At 35.7% G+C, this 24953-nt stretch overlaps 1 protein-coding gene across 17 annotated transcripts in view; it reads left to right on the plus strand.

Annotated features, from left to right (window-relative positions):
* LOC123545048 (uncharacterized) overlaps positions 1-24953 on the plus strand; it is a 550315-nt gene that overhangs the window by 28690 nt on the left and 496672 nt on the right. For 16 of the 17 annotated variants that reach the window (XR_008370329.1, XM_053539105.1, XM_053539148.1 and 13 more), the window contains exon 2: positions 16768-16819. The gene's annotated coding sequence lies outside the window, so the exon portion shown is untranslated. Of the gene's footprint in view, positions 1-13255; positions 13448-16767; positions 16820-24953 lie in introns of those variants that run through there. The other variant, XM_045331294.2, reaches the window with a different exon arrangement.

Consider the following 24953-nt stretch of genomic DNA (forward strand, 5'->3'; position numbering starts at 1 on the left):
TGTATTTTCACTATATCTCAATTATTACAAAATGGATTTGATTCAAACTTAAAATAGATGTTCCACCTCATCACCCACATCATGTGACACAAGGTGAATAACTCTGACACCAAATTTTCATGAATTATGTCCCTTTTACTTAGAATTTAAGGTTAATTTTGATGTATTTTCACTATATCTCAGTTACTATTGAATGGATTTGATTCAGACTTAAAATAGATGTTCCACCTCATCACCCACATCATGTGACACAAGGTGCATAACTCTGACACTAATTTTTCTTGAATTGTGTCCCCTTTTACCTAGAATTTAAGGTTAATTGGATGTATTTTCACTATATCTCATTCTGATTGGCTTAGAGCCTAAGGGAAGTAACCTTTTTTTAACTTTTGTACTGAGTTTCTTCCCCTTTAATTCCAGGAATTAGTCTATTTTTAGAAATCCTATTTTTAGATTTTCAATATTTTAGGTATTTTTCTAACTTTTTTATTTTAAGTCCTATGTAAAAAGTAAATACATTTTTCTGTGGTAACATGGGTCGGTTGCCATTCTTCTGTGACAAGACCGTATGGTGGGGGTATGAGTCACTCCTGTGACAGTTCTAGTTTTTAATTGAAGATTGTTGGTTTGAAACATTTAGTGATTAGCCTGATCCCTGAAATTATCAAGCTCACAATTGAAATCATTTAAGAATCATTGGTACAGGAATCATATAGGCAAGGTAGTCAGAGGAAAATATTTGATCTCGCCAGCTTTACGTTTTAACAAAGGACATTCTATTTTGTTTGTCAGCTAGTCTAAGACATAGTCACCTTAGGGATAGGACCCATTTCAGTGTTCAAGATACTTAAGGCGTAGACACTTCCCTGGCTCATATAACTCGTATCCTGACAATCATTACCCACATCATATGACACAAAGGCCATCACTCTTGCACCAATTTTTTTTATGAATTATGCTCCCTTTCTACTTAACATAGAATTTCAGGTTAATTTTTGTGCACTTTCAATATTATGCCCTCCCTCCTCTTTTTAGCTGGCCTGTCACATAGTGACAGGGTGAGCTTTTGTGATCGCCCTTCGTCCGTTGTCCGTCCGTCCGTCCACAATTTCTGGTGAACAAGATAGAGATCACATTTTGCAGGCTATTTTGATCAAACTTGTACAAAACTTGTATTGGCATGATATCTCAGTTCCTTTCGAAAATTGGCCAGATCCCATTATGGGTTCTAGAGTTATTACCCCTTAAAGGGCCAGAATTTGCTATTTTTGTGCGTCAACAATTTTTGTCTGCACAATAGTGGTTTCATTTATGATTTTATTTTAACCAAACTTGCACACAACTTGTATCACCATAAGATCTTTGTTCCTTTCTCAATCTGGCCAGATCCCATTATGGGTTCCAGAGTTATGGCCCCTGAAGGGCCAAAATTAGCTTTTTTGACCTTGTCTGCACAATAGCAGCTTTATTTATGATTTGATTTTTACCAAACTTGCACTCAACTGGTATCACCATCAGATCTTGGTTCCTTTCTTGAACTGGCCAGATTCCATTTTGGGTTCCAGAGTTATGGTCCCTGAAAGGGCCAGAATTGGCTATTTTGACCTTGTCTGCACAATAGCAGCTTCATTTATAATTTGAATTTAACTCAACTTGCACACAACTTGTATCACCATAAGATCTTGGTTCCTTTCTTGAACTGGCCAGACTCCATTATGGGTTCCAGAGTTATGGCCCCTGAAAGGGCCAGAATTAACTATTTTGACCTTGTCTGCACAATAGCAGCTTCATTTATGATTTGAATTTAATCAAACTTGGACAAAACTTGTGTCACCATAAGATCTTGGTTCCTTTGTTGAACCAACCAGATCCCATAATGGGTTCAAGAGTTACGGCCCCTGAAAGGGCCAAAATTAGCTTTTTAGCTCACCTGTCACATAGTGACAAGGTCAGCTTTTGTGATCACCTGTCGTCCATCGTCAGTCCGTGCGTGCGTCCGTCAGTCAACAATGTCTTGTCTGCACGATAGTGGTTTCATTTATGATTTTATTTTAACCAAACTTGCACACAACTTGTATCACCATAAGATCTCGGTTCCTTTCTTGAACTGGCCAGATCCCATTATGGGTTCCAGTGTTATGGCCCCTGAAAGGGTCAAAATTAGCTATTTTGACCGTGTCTGCACAATAAGAGCTTTATTTATGATTTTATTTTAACCAAACTTGCACACAACTTGTATCACCATAAGATCTTGGTTCCTTTCTTGAACTGGCCAGATTCCATTATGGGTTCCAGAGTTATGGCCCCTAACAGGGCCAGAATTAGCTATTTTGACATTGTCTGCACAATAGCAGCTTCATTTATGATTTTGTTTTAACCAAACTTGCACACAACTTGTATCATTATAAGATCTTGGTTCCTTTCTTGAACTGGCGAGATTCCATTATGGGTTCCAGAGTTATGGCCCCTGAAATAGCCAGAATTAGCTATTTTGACCTTGTCTGCACAATAGCAGCTTCATTTATGATTTGAATTTAATCAAACATGCACAAAACTTGTGTCGCCATAAGATCTCAGTTCCTTTGTTGAACCGGCCAGATCCCATATTGGGTTCCAGAGTTATGGCCCCTGAAAGGGCCAAAATTAGCTATTTTGACCTTGTCTGCACAATAGCAACTTCATTTAAGATTTGATTTTAACCAAACTTGCACAAAACTTGTATCACCACAAGATCTTGGTTCCTTTCTTGAACTGGCCAGATTCCTTCATGGGTTCCAGAGTTATGGCCCCTTAAAGGTCCAAAATTGGCTATTTTGGCTTTTGCAGCCATATAGAGACTTCATTTATGGTTTTATTTGATACTAACTTCCAAATATCTTCAACAACAATAAATCTTGGATTCCATGACAAATCAGATCCAATCGTAGGTTCCAGAGTTATTTTATATCTGATTACCTCCCCTGATTGTAATCAAAATGGATTTATATCAGTAAGTACTTATAGAACTTATTTGAAATTTCATTATTGTCATTAGTTGGACTGAGCCAATCAGGGTAGATAACTATGGACTGATTTTATGTCAAATTACCTCCCTTTATTTCAAATTAAAATGGGTATATCTTCGTAACTAATGAAGATACTGATCTGAAATTTCATTTATGTCAACAGATTTATTTGGCAGATCCTTCTTTTGTTCACTAACAATAATTTTCTTTTTAATTTCTTCCCATTTACGTTACCATAAATAGCTTATTTTTAGTAACTTTTTTATTATTGGCTGTAGGGAAAAACCGAGACCACTTTTCTGGGTACAACATCGATGGTACCTCCAATTTTTAGGTATATTTTGACATATCTGTACCTTTTAAGAATTTTTTTTTCATTTCGGTTAAATTTCTTCGCTTTGTTCCTGCCCTTTAGACTTAGATATTTTTTCTGAGGACAAGAAGTGCAATGATAACAGGTGAGCGATATAGGGCCATCATGGCCCTCTTGTTTGACCTTGTCTCGCAGTAGCAGCTTCATTTATGATTTGATTTTAACCAAACTTGCACACAACTTGTATCACCACAAGAGCTTGGTTTCTCTTTCTTAAACTGGCCAGATTCCATTATGGGTTCCAGAGTTATGGCCCCTGAAAGGGCCAAAATCAGCAATTTTGACCTTGTCTGCACAATAGCAGCTTCATTTATGATTTGATTTTAACCAGACTTGCACACAACTTGGCAGACCCTTCTTTTGTTCACTTACAATAATTTTTTTAATTACTTCCCTTTTTAGCTCACCTGTCACATAGTGACAAGGTGAGCTTTTGTGATCACCCTTCGTCCGTCGTCAGTCCGTCTGTGCGTCAACAATTTCTTGTCTGCACGATAGTGGTTTCATTTATGATTTCATTTTAACCAAACTTGCACACAACTTGTATCACCATAAGATCTCGGTTCCTTTCTTGAACTGGCCAGATTCCATTATGGATTCCAGAGTTATGGCCCCTGAAAGGGCCAGAATGAGCTATTTTGACCTTGTCTGCACAATAGCAGCTTTATTTATGATTTCATTTTAACCAAACTTGTACACAACTTGTTTCACCATAAGATCTTGATTCTTTTCTTGAGCTGGCGAGATTCCATTATGAGTTCCAGAGTTATGGCCCCTGAAATGGCCAGAATTAGCTATTTTGACCTTGTCTGCACAATAGCAGCTTCATTTATGATTTGAATTTATTCAAACTTGCACAAAACTTGTTTCACCATAAGATCTTGGTTCCTATATTGAACCGGCCAGATCCCTTAATGGGTTCCAGAGTTATGGCCCATTAAAGGTCCAAAATGGGCTATTTTGGCTTTTGAAGCCATATAGAGACTTCGTTTATGGTTTTATTTGATACAAACTTCTAAAATATCTTCAACAACAATAAATCTTGGATTCCATGACAAATCAGATCCAATCGTAGGTTCCAGAGTTATTTTATATCTGATTACCTCCCCTGATTGTAATCAAAATGGATTTATATCAGTAAGTACTTATAGGACTTATTTGAAATTTCATTATTGTCATTAGTTGGACTGAGCCAATCAGGGTAGATAACTATGGACTGATTTTTTGTCAAATTACCTCCCTTTATTTCAAATTAAAATGGGTATATCTCCATAACTAATGAAGATACTGATCTGAAATTTCATTTATATCAACAGATTTATTTGGCAGATCCTTCTTTTGTTCACTTACAATAATTTTCTTTTTAATTACTTCCCTTTTACCTTACTATAAATAGCTTATTTTTAGTAACATTTTTATTATTGGCCTTAGGGAAAAACCGAGACCACTTTTCTGTGGTACAACATGGATGGTACCTCCAATTTTTAGGTGTATTTTGACATATCTGTACCTTGTAAGAATTTTTTTTTCTTTTTGGTTAAATTTCTTCCTTTTGTTGTTACTGCCCTTTGGACTTAGATATTTTTTCTGAGGACCTTCTTGTCCTCAAGTGCAATGATAACAGGTGAGTGATATAGGGCCATCATGGCCCTCTTGTTTGTTACTATAAATAGCTTATTTAGAAACTTTATTATTGGCCATAGGGAAAAACCGAGACCACTTTTCTGTGGTACAACATGGATGGTACCTCCAATTTTTAGGTGTATTTTGACATATCTGTACCTTGTAAGAATTTTTTTTTTCTTTTTCGTTAAATTTTTCCCTTTGTTGTTCTTCTCCTTTGGGCTTCATCAGTCAAAATTTTGCTCCTAACCTCCTCTGATGTAATCCTTCGGGCATGAAACTACTGGCCTGATTTATTTGAAGTAAGTTTAAGCAAATTTCAACTATATTTTCTCATAATTTTTTTGATTGATCTTGATTATGATTTTTTTACCTTTGCAATGATAACAGGTGAGCGATATAGGGCCATTTTGGCCCTCTTGTTTTCTTAGAAGCTTTTAAAGTTGTAATGCTATTTTTATTAGCTCAACTGGGCAATGCTCAGGTGTCAGAGTTATTGTGATCACTCGAAGTCCAGCATCTGTCGTCTGTCGACATTTAGCTTGTGTATGCGATAGAGGTTGTATTTTTCAATTGATCTTCATGAAATTTGGTCAGAATGTTTGTTTTGATGATATCTAGGCCAAGTTCGAATATGGATCATTTGGGATCAAAAGCTTTGTCACTAGGTCAAATCAAAGAAACTCCTTGTGTATGCGATAGAGGCTGTATTTTTCAAATGATCTTCATGAATTTTAATCAGAATAATTGCCTTGATGAAATCTAGGCCAAGTTCGAATATGGATCATCTAGGGTCAAAAACTTGGTCACTAGGTCAAATCAAAGAAAAACATTGTGTATGCAATAGAGACTGCATTTTACACTGGATCTTCCTGAAATTTGATCAGAATGTTTGTCTGGATGAAACCTAGGTCAAGTTCGAATATGGGTCATCTTGGGTCAAAACTAGGTCACCTGGTCAAGTCAAAGAAAAACCTTTAGTACGCAATAGGAACTGCATTTTACACTGGATTTTCATAAAATTTGATCAGAATGATTGCCTTGATGACATCTAGGTCAAGTACGAATATGGGTCATCTGAGGTCAAAAACTAGGTCACTAGGACAAATCAAGGAAAAACGTGTATGCGGTAGAGGCTGTATTTTTCAGTTGAGGTTCATGAAATTTGGTCAGAATGATTGCCTTAATAAGTACTAGGTCAAGTTCGAATATAGGTCATCTTGGATCAAAAACTTGTTCACTAGGTCAAATAAAAGAAAAACCTTGTGTAAGCAACAGGGACTGCATTTTACACCGGATCTTCCTGAAATTTGATCAGAATGTTTGTCTGGATGAAACCTAGGTCAAGTTCGAATATAGGTCATCTTGGGTCAAAACTAGGTCACCTGGTCAAATCAAAGAAAAACCTTTTGTACGCAATAGGGGCTGCATTTTACACTGGATCTTCATGAAATTTGATCACATTGTTTGTCTTGATGATTTCTAGGTTAGGTTTGAATCTGGGTCATGTTGGGTCAAAAACTAGGTCATCCAGTCAAATCGAAGGAAAAGCTTGATAACACTTTGGAGGCCTCGTTTATGACCATATCTTCGTGAAATTTGGTCAAAATGTATATATTGATGTTTAAAGTCTTGGATGATTTCAAATGTCGGTCATGTGGGGCCAAAAACTAGGTCACTAGGTCAAATCAAAGGAAAAGCTTGTATACACTCTAGAGGTCATTTGACTTTTTAGCTCAGCTGAGCACAAAGTGCTCAAAGGTGAGCTTTTGTGATCGCCCTGTGTCCGTCATCCGTCGTCGGCATCAACAATTTGACTGTTAACACTCTAGAGGTCACAAATTTGAGTCAATCTTAATGAAACTTGGTCAGAATGTTACCCTCAATTAAATCTTGAATGAGTTTGATATCGGGTCATCTTGGATCAAAAACTAGGTCACCAGGTCAAATCAAAGGAAAGCTTGTTAACACTCTAGAGGTCACAGTTTTGGCCCAATCTTAATGAAACTTGGTCAGAATGTTACTCTCAATAAAATCTTGGACGAGTTCGATATTGGGTCATATGGGGTTAAAAACTAGGTCACCAGGTCAAATCAAAGGAAAAGCTTGTTAACACTCTAGAGGATACATTTTTGGGCCCAATCTTAATGAAACTTGGTCAGAGTGTTACCCTCAATAAAGTCTTGGATAATTTTGATATTGGGCCATCTGGGTTCAAAAACTAGGTCACCAGGTCAAATCAAAAGAAAAGCTTGTTAACACTGTAGAGGCCACATTTATGACTGTATCTTCATGAAACTTGGATAGAATTTTAATCTTGATGATCTCAAGGTCCAGTTTGAATCTGGGTCATGTGGGATCAAAAACTAGGTCACCAGGTCAGATTAAAGGGAAAGCTTGTTTACACTGTAGAGGCCACATTTATGACCATATCTTAATGAAACTTGGTCAGAATGTTAGTCTTGAGGCTGTATAGGTCAAATTTGAATCTGGGTCAGATGGGGTCAAAAACTAGGTCACTAGGTCAAATCAAAGGAAAAGCTTGTTAACACTCTAGAGGCCACATTTATTACTGTATCTTTATGAAACTTGGTCAGAATGTTAATCTTGATAATCTTTAGGTCAAGTTCGAACCTGGGACATGTCAGGTCAAAAACTAGGTCACCAGGTCAAATCAAAGGTAAAGCTTGTTAACACTGTAGAGGCCACATTTATGACTGTATCTTTATGAAACTTGGTCAAAATGGTAATCTTGATATTCTCAAGGTCCACTTTGCATCTGGGTCATGTAGGATCAAAAACTAGGTCACCAGGTCAAATCAAAGGAAAAGCTAGTTTACACTGTAGAGGCCACATTTATGACCATATCTTAATGAAACTAGGTCAGAATGTTAATCTTGATGATCTATAGGTCAAATTCAGATCTGGGTCAGGTGGGATCAAAAACTAGGTCACTAGGTCAAATCAAAGGAAAAGCTTGTTAACACACTAGAGGCCACATTTATGTTTCTTCGTGAAACTTGGTCAGAATGGTAATCTTAATGATTTCAAGGTCCAGTTTGAATCTGGGTCATGTCGGGTCAAAAAATAGGTCACTAGGTCAAATTAAAAGAAAAGCTAGTTTACACTTTAGAGGCCACATTTATACTATATCTTAATGAAACTTGGTCAGAATGTTAATCTTGATGGTCTTTAGGTCAATAGGTCAGGTGAGCTATACAGGGCCTTCATGGCCCTCTTGTTTGCTCAATTCTTCCAGAAACTGTCAGAATGTTTGTTTTTATGGAATCTTGGACAAGCACGAATCTGGGTCATTTGGGGTCAAAAACTAAGTCAGTAGGTCAAGCAAAGAAAATACTTGTTTACCCTCAAGATTTTCGGTCCAGTCTTGATGAAAATTGGTCAGATTATTTGTTTCCATGAAAATCACTAGGTCAAACATGTTTACACAGTTATATTGTGTTTCTCAGGTGAGCGATCTAGGGCCATTTTGTTATTTCTCAGTGGATTTTATCGATGATTCAAACTTGAAATAGTTGTTCAAATTAATTAGCCACTATCCAGCACCAAAATAGTCAAGCAGACTGTCTCCTATGACATCTCTTGTTACTGATGGCACCAGTCTTGGTTGATAGTATACATAAAGCAAAATACATATAAAAAGAATTTATTTATGCTAAGTCTTTGCCAGAGTACAGCCAGACCTGTGAAACAAATCAATGTTCTTGTCACTGGAAGCAGCTGATTCAATATAACTAATAATAGAGCAGTTGAACTCCGACCTTAAACATAGGTATGATCATGTGCAAAATGGGTTTGACTCAATGAAAACAATTAAATTATCCAAATTTATGAAACACACAGTGCAGTTTTGCTGCCTGCTTTGCATGAAGGACATAAATAGTTAATACCCATAATAAAAGATTATTGAAACAGGTACGGATAAGAAATATTTAATTTTAATCAATACTGGTAATTATGGAAGAGCATTAGTGCCAGGTGCATTTTATTTATTACTCGAAATTTCGAGTTACCGTATAACCCCGTATTAACGCCCCCCCTCTAATTAACGCCCCCCCACGTTTTTTGGGGAAAATAAAAAAATCTTACCTTCAAAAATTGGTCCTAGATCCAACACAATAATATCCAGATAATAACAATTCCATAACAATACAAATGAATTTCAAAAAAAACCCCCACATTTTATTAACACAAACTTTTAAACACGTCAACAGGCATGGCACAAATAAATCTACTGTGTGTAAGTACTGAATATGCTACGTGCAGGTAAATCCACATAAACATCTGGGTTCATAAACGCTACAGTATTGATCGAATTTAACTCGGATCACGTCACTCAGCGCGCGACTTTACACAGATTCCCAGTACGATGACGTATCGGGTTAATATGTCAGTGCATGAATTGGGATGAATAGGGGGGCGTTTATACGAGTTACTGACATTGTTTGGATCAAATTTTTCGTAAAATGCATCGCCCCCGGGGGCGTTTAAACGGGGTTATACGGTACGTAAATTGCAATTTCTACTTACTATCCTGAAATTTCTAGTTACGTAACTTGATATGACTCTTAACTCGTACAATGGCCTTTGGGTTTAAGATGGTTCTTCTGTCCGTTATTTGAGACTTCTTGGACTTGCGGAATTGAAACTGTAAATACAATCCTTAGAGGCTTCAGTGGCTGATTGGTTCAGGTTCCTGGCTTCAAATCATATACACCTCACTGCTGTGGACTTAAAATGTCATTTTGGGCGTAGAATTCTTTCATGTGAGGAAACATCAAGTTGGCTTGTGGAAGGTCAGCAGTTCTACCAATGTGCCTATGTCTGAAATTATGTACGAAGGGGCACTTGGGTCTTTCTCAACCATGAAAAACTAGAAAGTTATAAATGTGTGGGTGAGATGTTCAACTCGACCAAGGAAAAAAACATAGATAAATTATTTGATATTCTATGCTCAGCAGATGACTTCTGCTGTCATGAGGTCAAAGGCCAAATTCACCACATACTTAGTAACTGGGGTAGGCTAGATCATACTGTAAAATCATTATAGCCGAAGTTTGGGGTGGGTATATAGGAGTGAGCTTGTCGGTCAGTTGGTCGGTCCCTTCTAACCTGAAATTTCAGGATAGTAAGCCCAAATTTCAGGTTATGTAACTCAAAATTTCAAGTTAGTATCTCGAAATTTCGAGTTTATAAATAAAACGCACCTGGCACTTTTCCTCTTCCATAGGTAATAATCAAGCACAGTCATGTAATATGTTGATTTTACCTTTTCTAAAAGTAAAATAATACTTGAAACTCTGTGAAAGCATTATTGTAAAATGGATTTGTTTGAAATTTGAGCACAGGTACAAGCTAATTCATTATTTATTTATTTGTGATACTATGATTGTGATTGTTTCAGATTGAATTTTAGACCTTGATTAAATACAAATTGTTGGGATATGCTGCAGTGTGTGGTATTGATCCTTACTGTACAATGCTAGCATCAACATTTAATGTTGCATAGAGAATATTCTTGTTTTTTTTTACGAGAGAGTTCAGGTCGGATTTCTTGTTTCTTATGGATGGTTACCACATTTGTTACACTGAACTCCCTATGAATTAGCCTATAGGCCCACCAAGGTTAATCAAAGTCTACACTTATACTTGAACTCTTCAGCAGTTTTTTTAACGCGACTATTCAGAGAATAGTCTAGCTGTTCTACTCACCCTGGCGTCGGCGACGGCGTCACACCTTGGTTAAGTTTTTGCATGCAAGTACATACAGCTATCATTTAAAGGTGTATAGCTCTGAAACTTATTTATTCTTTTTCTAGGTCAATTACCAACCTCACTGGGTCAAGTTCCATAACTCTAACATGTATTTTGAGCAAATTATGCCCCCTTTTGGACTTAGAAAATTTTAGTTTAAAGTTTTACATGCAAGTCACTATCTCCAAAACTAATGCAGATATTGAATTGAAACTTCACATGTGTCTTCGGGGTTATAAAACTAGTTGGTAGCACCAAGTCCCATAACTCTGACCTTCATTTTGGCCAAATTATGCCCCCTTTTGGACTTAGAAAATTCTGGTTAGTTTTTCATGCAAGTACATACAGCTATTAATAAAAGGCATATAGATTTAAAACTTATTTTTTCTTTTTCTAGATCAATTACCTACCTCACTTGGTCAAGTCCCATAACTCTGACATGTATTTTGGGCAAATTATGCCCCCTTTTGGACTTAGAAAATCCTGGTTAAAGTTTTACATGCAAGTTACTGTCTCCAAAACTAGTGCAGATATTGAATTGAAACTTAACATGTGTCTTCGGGGTTATAAAACTAGTTGATAGAATCAAGTCCCATAACTCTGACATGTATTTTGGGCAAATTATGCTCCCTTTTGGACTTAAAAAATCCTGGTTAAAGTTTTGCTGCAAGTACATACAGCTATTACCAAAAGGCATATAGCTTTGAAACTTATTTATTCTTTTTCTAGGTGAATTACCAACCTCACTTGGTCAAGTCCCATAACTCTAATATGTATTTTGAGCAAATTATGCCCCCTTTTGGACTTAGAAAATTCTGGTTAAAGTTTTACATGCAAGTCACTATCTCCAAAATTAATGCAAATATGGAATTGAAACTTAACATGTTTCTTTTGGGTTATAAAACTACTTGATAGCATCAAGTCCCATAACTCTGATATGCATTTTGGTCAAATAATGTCCCCTTTCGAACATAAAACTCTTTTGATATTTAACATTTTGGGTAATAATTTCCTGCCTCTGTGACAATATTTCGAATAGTCGAGCTTGGCTGTCTTACGGACAGCTCTTGTTTTTTTTTTGTACTATTCCATTTAAATGCATCTTATGTGCTGTCACAGACTGAATTTCAAAAACTGACAACTGTTTTAATAGATATATACTGGTTGGGAACTATTTTCCGGACAGGACCAGTTTCCGGACACATGTAATATCCGCTTTATTTTGTTGTTATTCATGTAATTGTTTCATCTAGATCATTTAGATGTTTGTTTTTCATGTCTACAACAAACCACTATCTTATAAGACTGTATAATGTTTGAGTTTTTGATGATAACTCACTTGCGTTTACAAAACAACTTTCTGTCTTAACGGGGCATGAAGATAGCATTGCGCATGCGTAGTAGTTCCCACTTGCCGAGGTATCAAGTGGGGAAGAAATAATCAAACTACATAATGATTGTCTGCTGATAACATGTTCTACTTTTAATTTCACACTAAAAGTTACGTAAGATGCAGGGCTGTCGATTTTTGAACTAATTTTATTCTATATCTATTGAAATTATCAACAATTCGTATAAGATGAAATTCGAGTTTTTTAAAGTCAACCTCGGTTTGCTTTTGTAGCTGCTATTGAACGTCAGGTTATGTTTCATGTGCAATTTTGAAGAGATGAATGATAAAGAAATGTGTAGAAATAGTTTAATTACTTATTTGGATATCAAATTAATAACAAAACACCGTCAAAATATTTGTCCGGATACTGGTTTACCTGATGGGAAAAATAACTTATTTTAGTGACCCCATTTGAGGCCCCATGGGACCCATATTTTATGTCACAACGCGATGCTGATTACAACATCGGATGTGGAAGGAGCTGAAGTTTGTGCAGTGTGGGCTTCATTTATGTCAAATATTTTTTTATGAGAATAATGGAGCTGAAATATGAAAATGTGTCAGGAAAATGGTTCCCAACCAGTATAGCTTAGTAGAAATCTGGAAATAACTGCAATAGACACAGGAATTTCTGTTGTCAGGAACTGATGTTATCTGCCTTGATTTATTGAGTAACATTATCAATGCATCATCCATTCAGCATTTGTCAACACTTGTTTCAGGTTTTGCCAAGTAATAGTTTATAAGAAAATCATTGAACAACAAACTGTTTTTATGGATAATTCATATGAACATGCTTTTTGCAAGTTTGTGACTGTTTATAATTACCATTTCAGTTTTTGTAAATTTTCAGAAAAAGAAAAAGTAATTGAACTGCAACAATCATACATGTATTTTCATTTACAATATTGCTTTTGTAAAACAATATAGCAATAATACAAGCAATATACAGATACATGTGTTACCTTACTGGATATAAATAATTGAAAACCAGATGCACTTTATGGCTGCAAGGATTGGCTTTGTTAATACAGGATACTTCAGACATTGGTCATGATTTTCTCATAGTTCCTGGTCTTTTATAACAGAAATGCATGAATTCCAAAGGGAATTTTTAAGTGTTCTATCCTCTTTGAAAGCCTAAGTACAAATGTATTATGCAATAAGCTTGTTTTATGTTCTACTAAGTATTCATTTTGTTTGTTGGTAAGAAGTTTTCATTCTTGGAAATGTACTGAATATACAGGATATGTCTGCTGAGGAATTAAAAGGAATCTGGTAAAGATATTTTCACACTTTTAACAGTAATTTCTACTATGTCTGTATAAAAAAGATTTAAACAATCTCAGAGCAAAAATGTTTAAGTTGATTCTGATAACCTTAATTTGAAAATGCTCTTAAAGTATTAAGTTTGATAAAAAAAAGTTTTTGAAGTATTCAGAGGTACTTGTCTTGCAGACAGGATACAAACACAGCAGGATAATAAGATGTTCGGGTTCAACTAGATTTCTGTCAAATTATGCATTTTTTTTTATCTTGTTAATATTACAAAAAAAAAAGATGTAAAAATGCAGTGTACTTTTCTTGATGTACTGCCTTTGTTAAGGTTATTCTGAACGTTTTATTAACTGGAAGTGAGGACATAAAAACCTAGAATAATGGTTTGTAGCCATTTGACCTGTAGCATAAATGTTGCTGCCTTGCTGGAAATTTATTATATCTCATGTATATTTTATAGTCCTAAGCATAAATGTTGATTAGTATTATTTCTAGAGCTCAAAAAGGGCAGGGTGCTGCCTAAAAGGGGCAGGGTGCTGTCCGAAAGGGACAGGGTGCTCTTTTAGACGTGAAAGTTACCATTTCTAGATGTCTATATAGTTAATGTGTATTCCATTTATCTTTATTGCACACAAATTTTAATCCAATTGCTTTGTTATATCATATTGTATATAATTATAGTACAATATTGTTTATACACCATTGACAGATATCAGTTATACTGCAGTAGAGAAAATTAGGTGCCTTCTAGTAGGGGAGTTTGTATTGCATGGCAATACTTCATTCACTTTTTTTATAGTCATGTTTGAAAAAATCAGCAAGTTCTCATACTTGGCAGTTTGTTCCCAGGTGTTACCTGTTTGTCATTCTCTCACACTCCTGCCAAATTATCATGCTGAAAAAAGTCTTGGTTGGAACAACTCTCTGGTGCTGGTACATTCTTAAAGCTTGATTAGACCACGATAATCCGTAAATAGCCAATCGCAAAGCAGACTTGTACCCGTCTATATTTCATATACAACGGTAGCATTGTATATATATCGGGGGAAACTTAGGCAAAAAACACGTGAATTTCGTGTTAATTTACCATCTAACAATACAGGCTAACGCCGGAGTTAATTAAATGACCTTGCAATATTCTTACCAGTTGGCAGTTATCAATGGGATAAAAAATAAGACTGACTTGGAGGTAAATTCAGTTGACAACGTCTAAATATTAATTTCGTAAAATGACCCCATGTTACTGGATATCAATAAAAGGGTTCACATGACTGAAATAATATACTGGAATAACTATACATATAAAAATCAAATTGAATTACAAGAAACTCCATATTTGTAGTGTAGAACCAACTGGGTAAATACGTAATTTTCACATTCACTGAAACGTTTCCAACAGTTGTAACTTTTCATGTTCACTTGTTATAAGCACGATCCTTACATTTGCTTAAACAGGCGATTGAGCTAACGGTCGATTAACTTTATAAGTATATTAGTTTAACAGCTTAATGCAGAGGTCGTGGGTTCGTGCATCATTGGGGTCACGACCATGACTTCTCATATGGCACCAGTACTGGTTTTCCCAGGAAACGGACTAGAGAGTGGTTACAATAACTTTGAAGCTTTCATCACAATCAAGCTAAAACAAATTAGTATAAACTAAACTAAACTAAACTAACAGCCCGTTAAAGTTTCGAACAACTGGGCCCTGTTAGAAAGTCGAACAACTACATCATTCTTACAAGAAAGGCACGATATAGTTAAAAGTGTTCGTAGTCCTACGAGCATCTACGCACTAACTATATCCTGATAAACAAAATAAATAAATAAATAAATAAATAAATAAACAAACACCGACACGCGTTCCTGTTTTTATAAGAACAAAAATGAATATAACCATAATTATTTTGTCACTTTATACCGATTGTTGAAAAGTGATTTCTAATAGAATCTGATAATTCAGCCCTTTTTCTGTAAATTTGGGGAAGGGTACCAGGTCCCTTTTGGAGGGGAAATTTACGTCGCGAAATCATTGTCTGGAGGAATATATTTGCTGAAAAGTTGTTAAAATCAGGACTGAAAATCAAAACTAATTTCATTTTTTTTTGCATGGGGAATTTTTGGCCAAGGTGGGGAAAAAAGTATACTTTTTAGATTGAGGAATGGGACCGAATTTCGGCCCTAAAATCAGCATAAAGAAAGGCCTGTAATTTATATGTGATTATGTATATTACCAGTAAGCACTAGTCCATACTTAAAATACCAGATTATTTCAAACAACACTATCTTTTTTATCCAACATGTTTACCTCCGATTTGCTGTCAGCCTTTTTTGTAGTTTCGGAACCTGGCTATCTTCTTGAATCAACGTATCTGTCATCGTGTTTCGCCAACACTCCTCACAAAAACTAATTGTTCAGTAGCTCAATTTTGAGTATTTTTGAGAAATCCATATTTAACTGTTTAGCATTTGCGATTGCAAATGACTCAAAGTGTTAATGAACGTCAAATTTTTGTAAATCCGGTATTTGAGTAAAACTGAATTTATACAAAGTAACCTGCATTCTTTTACATGCCCTACTTACAAAAAGCGCTAACGGTACAAAGATAATATCACTCTTATAAAAACACTTTAATCCTAATTTCTATAGAACGCGTGGGACAGTTTTCAATAATTGCAGTTTTTATGTCACGTGGTCTAAGTCGGATAGACAACTCGTGCCGTTGTCTACGGGATATATACAACTCGCTTTGCTCGTTGTATATATCCCGTAGACAACGGCACTCGTTGTCTATCCTATACTTAAACAATTTATATAAAGAAGCAGGATTTTGTTTGTAGGAATAAATTCCCAGAGGTTGTTCTGTTTCTGTCCAGACTACATTTAATATTGCTCTATATGTATCAGTTTTACTGTAAAATTGTAACAGAACTTAGTAACAATTGTGAAGAACTGGAGTACTATTGAAAACAGAAATAAACAACAGGTTATCCTTGATAATGTTAATGAAGACTGTATTAAGGCATAATAACAGTAAAGGATACCCTGTTAACAGTGATGTATACTGAAGTATACTACAGGACAACTTACTAACAGAGTTGTGAACTAAGTTATTAGGAGACAGACTTGTTTACTTCATTTTCAAAGTGCTGTAAACTTAGGTTAGATATTCTGCATTTTTCCACAGAAAGCACAGTCTTGAAAAGTAAATTGATTGTAACTTGAACTTTTCCGGGAACCAGATTTGTGTTGGATTATAATTTGAAACTAAAACTGAAGAAAGATTGTATTTCTAAGTGTTTTCATTTTATCATTCCAGATGCCAGAATGTTACTGGGGTTTAAAGACCTGATATATGCTCTTCAGTCAAGGTGAGTGATAAATGTTTGTTCTTGTAATTTTGGTATCAAACTTAATCAGCAAATTTGCAGGGTCAGAAGACGGAGCTTTTTTTAAGATTTGAGTAGTATGGTTAAGCTTTACTTCAAAGAAAAACAGAAACAGTTTGAAACTGATGATAATAATACAAAATTTACGCTTACTTTTCTTTAGCATTCTTTTCTGTCAGCAGCATCTTTTTGATATCATGCTAATTCTCCAAATTCAGTAAAATCATACTAAACTGTTTTGAAAACAGCAATAAAGGTTTTGACTGACTTAACTACTAAATTAGGCAAAAATGGCAGATGTTGCAAAGAAACTTGTGGAGGCCCTGACTGATGATTATGATCAAGAGGCCCCACACAACATGTTGTCAGCTATTCTACTCACTGAGCCTGAATGAGGTCACACCTTAATTACAGTTTTGTGTGCAAAAAAGCTGTTTTTCAATAACTAGTGCATCCCAGTCACCCATCCTACTAAAATAACTGAATTAGATCATGACCATATTTCAACTAATAAAGTTAGGTTAAAGTTTTGTATTCAAATAACTATCAAGCTGATGCATGTATTGGATTGAAACTTTACAAGTCTTCCTTTTCTCATATACCAGTAATCTAGTCACAGAAATCTTGATTGAAATGTGTTCAAATTGTGCTAAAAAAATTGGTTAATGTTCCAAGTCTTGTCTAACACTCTAGTTTGACCAAGAAATTGCCAAATAGCCAAGCGTACTGTCTCCACCGTGAACCCAAAATCATTTATATTAATTTCATAATCATTATCAGCTCCTTCAATTATCTCCTCTTTAACTTATCTAGAAAACATTAAACAAGTGTTCATACATGGAGAATGTTCAAACAAGTTTTTACTTTCTGCTTCATAACTTGTGACATATTTGCCCTAGAACTATGAAACTTAAATTGAATTTAGATCACCATATTGTGGTAGTGCAAACACAATTTCGTCAGGATCTCTTTGGTAACTTTACTAATTAGAGTTATGGCCCTTTAATTGTTTAAAAATCTGCATATTTGTACATAACAAACTAACCAATTGGTAGAATTTTATTAAACTTCTTTCAGACCCATCCACACCTGTCACCACCCATGTTCCAGATTTCTTACTTGATTGCGCTGTCATAAGGACATCAGATTCTGTTCTTTTAACTTCAGTTCAAATGTAATGAAATTATTTGCTTCCTAGTAACATCCTTAACTTTCTGGCAGATTTATTTCTTTGCCATTCCTCACCACAAACCCATAGGTGTGGGGATGCCAATTCATCGAATTTGCTGGTTAACCTAGTATGTTCAGACATATCCCATTAGGTGTTACTATTTACTAAATGAATAATCTTGTTTTTAAATATTTACTTATCAACCATATGCTGATCTGTTTTGGGTGTAGCTGATTGCAGAGAATGAATTACCTTCCCAATAAACTATTAACATTTCCTGATTAGCATAACCCAACTGAGCATACTGCTTCTCTGTTGATTTTTCTGTTCATTAACCACATTAACCTAACTCTGAATAAATTGTTGAAATTATTAATTTGCTATTAACAAGAGTTTGGTAACTGTGAGTAAGAACCTAGTTATTATTTGATTGTTTATTCTTCAAGCCCAAACCCATCCTGTTGGCTCAAACTATACTTGTGGTCCTGCATCAAACTTTTTAGCTCACATGAACTAAGTTCAAAGTGAGATATTAGTATTAGGTTGATGGTCCTTTGTCCTTTGTCCTGCTTCAACATTTTTACTTAAACATCTGCTTGATCAGAAGCATCCTCAACTTTATTTAAATGGTTCAGTTTAGGAGTGGCCAGAGCTAAAAACAGAAAAAAAAACTTTAAAACAACTTATAAGAGTGTGGTAACCGAGGTAAAAAACTAGGTCTCTAGGTTAAATCATAGTTGGATAATCTTCAAAAATATTCTTTAACAGAATGCAAATATTTAAACTCTGGCTGAGACTCCAACTTAGACCTCTCACGCCTAAGGCAGACACTCTGCCACCTAAAATTAGCTATAAAAGGTTGATTGTCATTCATTCATTCCAATGATTTCTAAACAGAAAGTGCATTGTTAACATTTTTAGCGTATAAATCCCATTTTATTTACAAAGCTCAAAGTATGCGGAGAGCTCTTGTACAGTCTATACAGTTTGGTCAACTAATGGATTTGTTTGTAACTTAACCAGCTGATTTGTGTTCACTGAGCTTTTAATACATTTCAGATTTTCACTGGAAGTACAAGTATCTTTAAAATTTGATTTTCCTATCACGTTTGCCCAACAGACGTTATTTAAGGATATTAAAAGTATAAATTTAATAAAGAAATTTTGTCTAAGGAATGATATGAATGTAAGCACTCTTGTGTTAAAGTTGTTAAATGTGTGTATTGACAAGTATATATCTGACAAAATTCATTAGAAATGCAGGTTAATAAAATTACTGCTACTTCCCTTTGTCTATCTTGGTTGCTCAACCAGGACAAATTGAAAATGAATGAATTCCGAAGCTACACACTGCTTTAAAACTTACCTATTGTTTCACATAGTTGAAATCTCCAAGAATTTATCTGCATTGAGCAGAACAGAATAGAAAGTTTATTTAACAAGCACACTACTGGTACATTGTTAAATATACATATAATTAGCTCACAAGAGCACAAAGTGCTCAAGGTGAGCTATTTGACCGTTCATTGTCCGCCGTGTGTCGTGCGACGTGCATCAACATTTGCCTTGTTACCACTCTAGAGGCCACAGTTATGACCCAATCTTTATGAAACTTGGTCAGAATGTTTGTCTTGATGATCTCTAGATCTAGTTTGAAACCGGGTCATAGGGGATCAAAAACTAGGTCAGTAGGCCAGATCAAAGGAAAATCTTGTTAACACTCTAGAAGCAACATTTTTGACCCTATCTTCATGAAACTTGGTCAGAATGTTTATCTTGATGATCTTTAGGCAAAGTTTGAATCTGGGTCATGTGGGGTCAAAAACTAGGTTACCCAGTGAAATCAAAGGAAAATCTTGTTAACACTCTTGATACCACATTTATGACCATATCTTCATGAAACTTGGTCAGAATGTTTATCTTGATAATCTTTAGGCCAAGTTTGAATCTGGGTCATGTGGGATCAAAAACTATGTCGCTAGGTCAGATGAAAAGAAAATATTGTTAACACTCTATAGAGTCCACGTTTTAAGTTTGAAACTCATGAGAATTAGTCAGAATGTTTGTCTTTATAAAATCTAGGTAAAGGTCGAATATTGGTCATCTGAGGTCAAGAACTAGGTCACCCAGTCAAATCAAAGAAAAACGATGTGTGTGCAATAGAGGCTGCATTTTTCAAATTTGATCAGAATGATCTTCTTGATGAAATCTAGGTCAGATTCGAATAATATGGGTCATCTGGGTTTAAAAACTAGGTCAACTTGTCAAATCAGAGATCAACCTTGTGTGTGCAGTAGGGGCTGCACTTTTTATCTGATGCATGAAACTTGTTCAGAATGTTTGTTTCCATGAAATCTTGGATGAATCTTTTACCTGGGTCACATGGGATCAAAAACTAGGTCATCAGGTCAAATCAAAGAAAAAGCTTGTTTACACTCTATGGGCCACATTTTTTATTCAATGCTCATAAAACTTGGTCAGAATGTTTGATATTATGAAGTTTTGTATGATTTTGAATCTGGGTCATGTAGGGTCAAAAACTAGGTCACTTGGTACAAAGGAAAGCTTATTCACACTCTAGAGGCCAGAATTTTCATACATGTTTCGATTCTCGTGCCTTAATAATGCCCGATTCTTGCATCAACCTGTTCAGATTTATACATTTAATTGATTCATTTATTAATCTTTTAAAAAATAATACCAAACCTGTAGATATTGGCGATCTTTTTACAATATTTTGTACGGCAGTTCAGATGTTCACAAAATCGTTTTTTATCCACAGTGCCCGGGCAATTCATTTACAGAAATTAGCTGTATTTGAAATAATTTTTGAAGTAATTTTTAATAAAATCAGGAAGTAATATACAGTTGATGCATAAGATCATGCACTCAGGTTAAGTTTGTCGGCTTTTTACACGCCAATTGAAAATTTAAAAATGGCGGCGGCTTACAATATTATTGATTAAATGCAGTGGGATATTAACGCTACAATTGGTTGAAGTTTGACAGGCGAGTGGGCGGGGTTGACATGGATTTATTGGTAATTATGCCCCCGAAGGGAGGTATATTAGTTTTCAACTGTCCGTCTGTTCGTCACAACATTAACTTTTTGCATGAAGGCAGTTTACTCTCGAACCACTGCACCCAGGACCTTCAAACTTCACGTGCTGATAGTACTTATTGAGTACACGAACCCTACTGACTTTGGGGTCACCAGGTCAAAGGTCAAGGTCACAGGGGCCAATGTTAACTTAATGCATGAAGGCACTTTACTCGCGAACCACTGCACCCAGGACCTTCATACTTCACATGCTGATAGTACTTATTGAGTACACAACCCCTACTGACTTTGGGGTCACCAGGTCAAAGGTCAAAATCACACGGGTCAATGTTAAATTTTTGCATGAAGGCACACTGCACCCAGGACCTTTAAACTTCACGTGCTGATAGTACTTATTGTTACACAACAGCTACTGACTTTGGGGTCATCAGATCAAAGGTCAAGGTCACAGGGGCCAATGTTAACTTTTTGCATGAAGGCACTTTACTCGCGAACCACTGCACCCAGGACCTTCAAACTTCACATGCTGATAGTACTTATTGAGTACACGAGCCCTACTGACTTTGGGGTCACCAGGTCAGAGGTCAAGGTCACAGGGGCTAATGTTAACTTTTTGCATGAAGGCACTTTACTCGCAAACCACTGCACCCATGACCTTCAAACTTCACATGCTGATAGTACTTATTGAGTACACGACCCCTATTGACTTTAGGGTCACCAGGTCATAGGTCAAGGTTCTGCAGGGGCATTTGTCACCATTAGTGACAGCTCATGTTTAATCTTGTATATGCATCAAGTTTTACAACTTAAAGTAAACAGATTACAACACCCTGAAAATATTGGCGATTCGGATTTCGTCCGGAGGCGATAATTAGGCGAAGTGGCCGACTTTACAACAACGATATTGCTCAAATTGCCCTGTAGGATGATCCATGACATGCATGACATTTTACCAAAGTTGTTCACTCAGGTGAATGATCTAGAGCCAGGGATCAGCCTAGGTCCAAATTTTAGGGAGAAGTGACTTCTCCCTCACAGAATTTAGGGAGAAGTGGAGGAATTTAGGGAGAAGTTTCGGCAGAGTATTTCTCATTTCGTGCCTATATATTACATATCACATAGCCAAGATATGTTTAATAAGTTTTTTTAAATAAATAAACAAACATAATGATAAATATTTTAACTTTAATAAATAAATAACTTCAAAGCATGATTTATAATACATATCAAAGCAATATTAAGTGTATTTCATGGAACAAGAAACAACTATTTATATTTGATGCAGCATGTAATACCAGCACTAAAGAAATGGTGAGTGTTACCAAGACAATGCTCTTATCCATCTCCTGATAAAAGGAAAATACCAGCACTTCAGAAATGGTGAAATTACCAAAACAATGTTCTTAACCAAATTTACTTTTGATGCAGCATATAATGTTATGATAAAAAGAAAATACCAGCACTTCAAAAATGGTGAAATTACCAAAACAATGTTCTTAACAAATTTACTTTTGATGCAGCATATAATGTTATGATAAAAAGGAAAATACCAGCACTTCAAAAATGGTGAATTTACCAAAACAATGTTCTTAACCAAATTTACTTTTGATGCAGCATATAATGTTATGATAAAAAGAAAATACCAGCACTTCAAAAATGGTGAAATTACCAAAACAATGTTCTTAACAAATTTACTTTTGATGCAGCATATAATGTTATGATAAAAAGGAAAATACCAGCACTTCAAAAATGGTGAATTTACCAAAACAATGTTCTTAACATATTTACATTTGATGCAGCATATAATATACCAGCACTTCAAAAATGGTGAATTTACTAAAACAATGTTCTTAACATATTTACATTTGATGCAGCATATAATATACCAGCACTTCAAAAATGGTGAATTTACCAAAACAATGTTCTTAACATATTTACATTTGATGCAGCATATAATATACCAGCACTACAGAATTGGTGAATTTACCAAAACAATGTTCTTAACACATTTACATTTGATGCAGCATATAACAACTTGTAAAACAATTTAATTCATAACATCAAGCATTACAGAAATGACCTGTTTTTTATCAACACTTACTAATGTTTACTGTTTTGTTTTTAACACTCTGATTTTTACACATCCTATTTTCTATACAACTTTCTGACTTTTACTGCTTTCCACTTTTCAAGTGCCTTCTTAAAATCAAAGTCACCTACACTGGGTCCATCCTCAGAAATACGCATTTGATCATCTAATGCTTGGTTGTTTAGTCGGTTCCTGAGTCTAGACATAATTCTATTCTGGGTGGAAAATCCACGCTCACATTTCACACTACTCATGGGTAACACACTACAACATTTCAGAATGGTGACCATGTTGGGGAAATCATCCGCATATTTCTTCATGAATGTGGTGGTAATATCCAACAATGAAGCAGATTTGTATGAACCATTTACAAGACATTTGTACTGCCTGTACTCACTTACACATTTCTCTTCACTATCCAGATTTTGAGCAAACTGTTTCACCAGAACCTTAAACTGATCATTGCCATACTTGGCCACTGAATCTGACTTACATATATTTTCAGGCACAACAACACTCATAGCAGACAACACTTCACTGTCTTGAAATCTATTTTCAAGATTTTCAACTAGCTTGTTGACATATCTGTTGCATGTTGATATCACACTTCCCTTTTGCTGTGTATAGTACTTAAGTTCAGGCAAGAATCCAACAGACTCATCATCTTCATTGTCAGTGTCACTGTCCTCCACATCACTCTCACTAAATCCGTCAAACTCATAGTTGTGCGTGACACCCTTTTTCACAACATCACTATTAGACTCACTGAGAGGTCTCTGATACACAACTTTGTCACCATCTTTAGTGACAAACTCATCCAGTTTGGTCATGAATACACCTGGCACTTCACTTAAGTCCTTCATACTGTCACATGTACTTTGAACAAAATACACTACTGTAACATTCATGAAAATATGCATGATTTTAAACTTACAAGATGCATGCCTATCGTGATTTGTTGTCTTAGCCGGTATGTCATGTCCACGCGCATAGGCATTATCAAATTTCGCCGATCTGCACAGTGAGCAATGCCATAATTTCTCACTGTCCTGAACATACCAGTCATAACTGTTCTGAGTATTTAGTTTTTTAAACTTTCTCTTAGGTGATTCAGTCTCTATTTCTTCAACTTTACGTTTTTTAGAGGGGGTTCCCCCCTGTAACCAAGAAGACAACGACATTACACAATTCTATAGACACTGTCACGATGCAAATTATCTAAAATCTGGACTGAAAATGACCAAAATTAGTGTCATTTAATAAATCGGACCTTGAAACTTACCTGCGAAAAATGCGGCATTTTGCATGTTTTGTCCCGCAAACAAAGTTTTTCACAGTCGTATAAGAGTAAAGTGATCCGCTGGACCACTGTGCCTTAACACCTCTCTGCTCAAACGAGCCGCCAGTTGCAGCATTGTCCTTTAATTGCATAATAAGAACCAATTTGCCCCACAATCGCCGACTGATTATATTGTTTATTCACACCATTCCTAATTATGCGTGTCGTTGCTGTATGTCTATTGATAAACTACTGTGGTATGTAGTAACGCTACGATTGGCTGAAGTTTGACAGGCGAGGAGGCGGAGTTAAACTTGGATTTATCGATAATTTACATCTAGTGTATTTCGCTGTGTGTATTTCAAGGGTTACAATTTCAATACAAAATGGCGGCGTAGAACAACAGTCTGAAAATTCGGCGATTTGAACTTCGCTTTGAAGCGAGAATTCGGCGAAGTCGCCGACATTAAAGCGACGATATCGCCTAAATCGCTCTGTAGGCTGATCCCTGTAGAG

Source organism: Mercenaria mercenaria, chromosome 1, assembly GCF_021730395.1.
Source record: "Mercenaria mercenaria strain notata chromosome 1, MADL_Memer_1, whole genome shotgun sequence".
Classification (NCBI taxonomy): domain Eukaryota; kingdom Metazoa; phylum Mollusca; class Bivalvia; order Venerida; family Veneridae; genus Mercenaria; species Mercenaria mercenaria.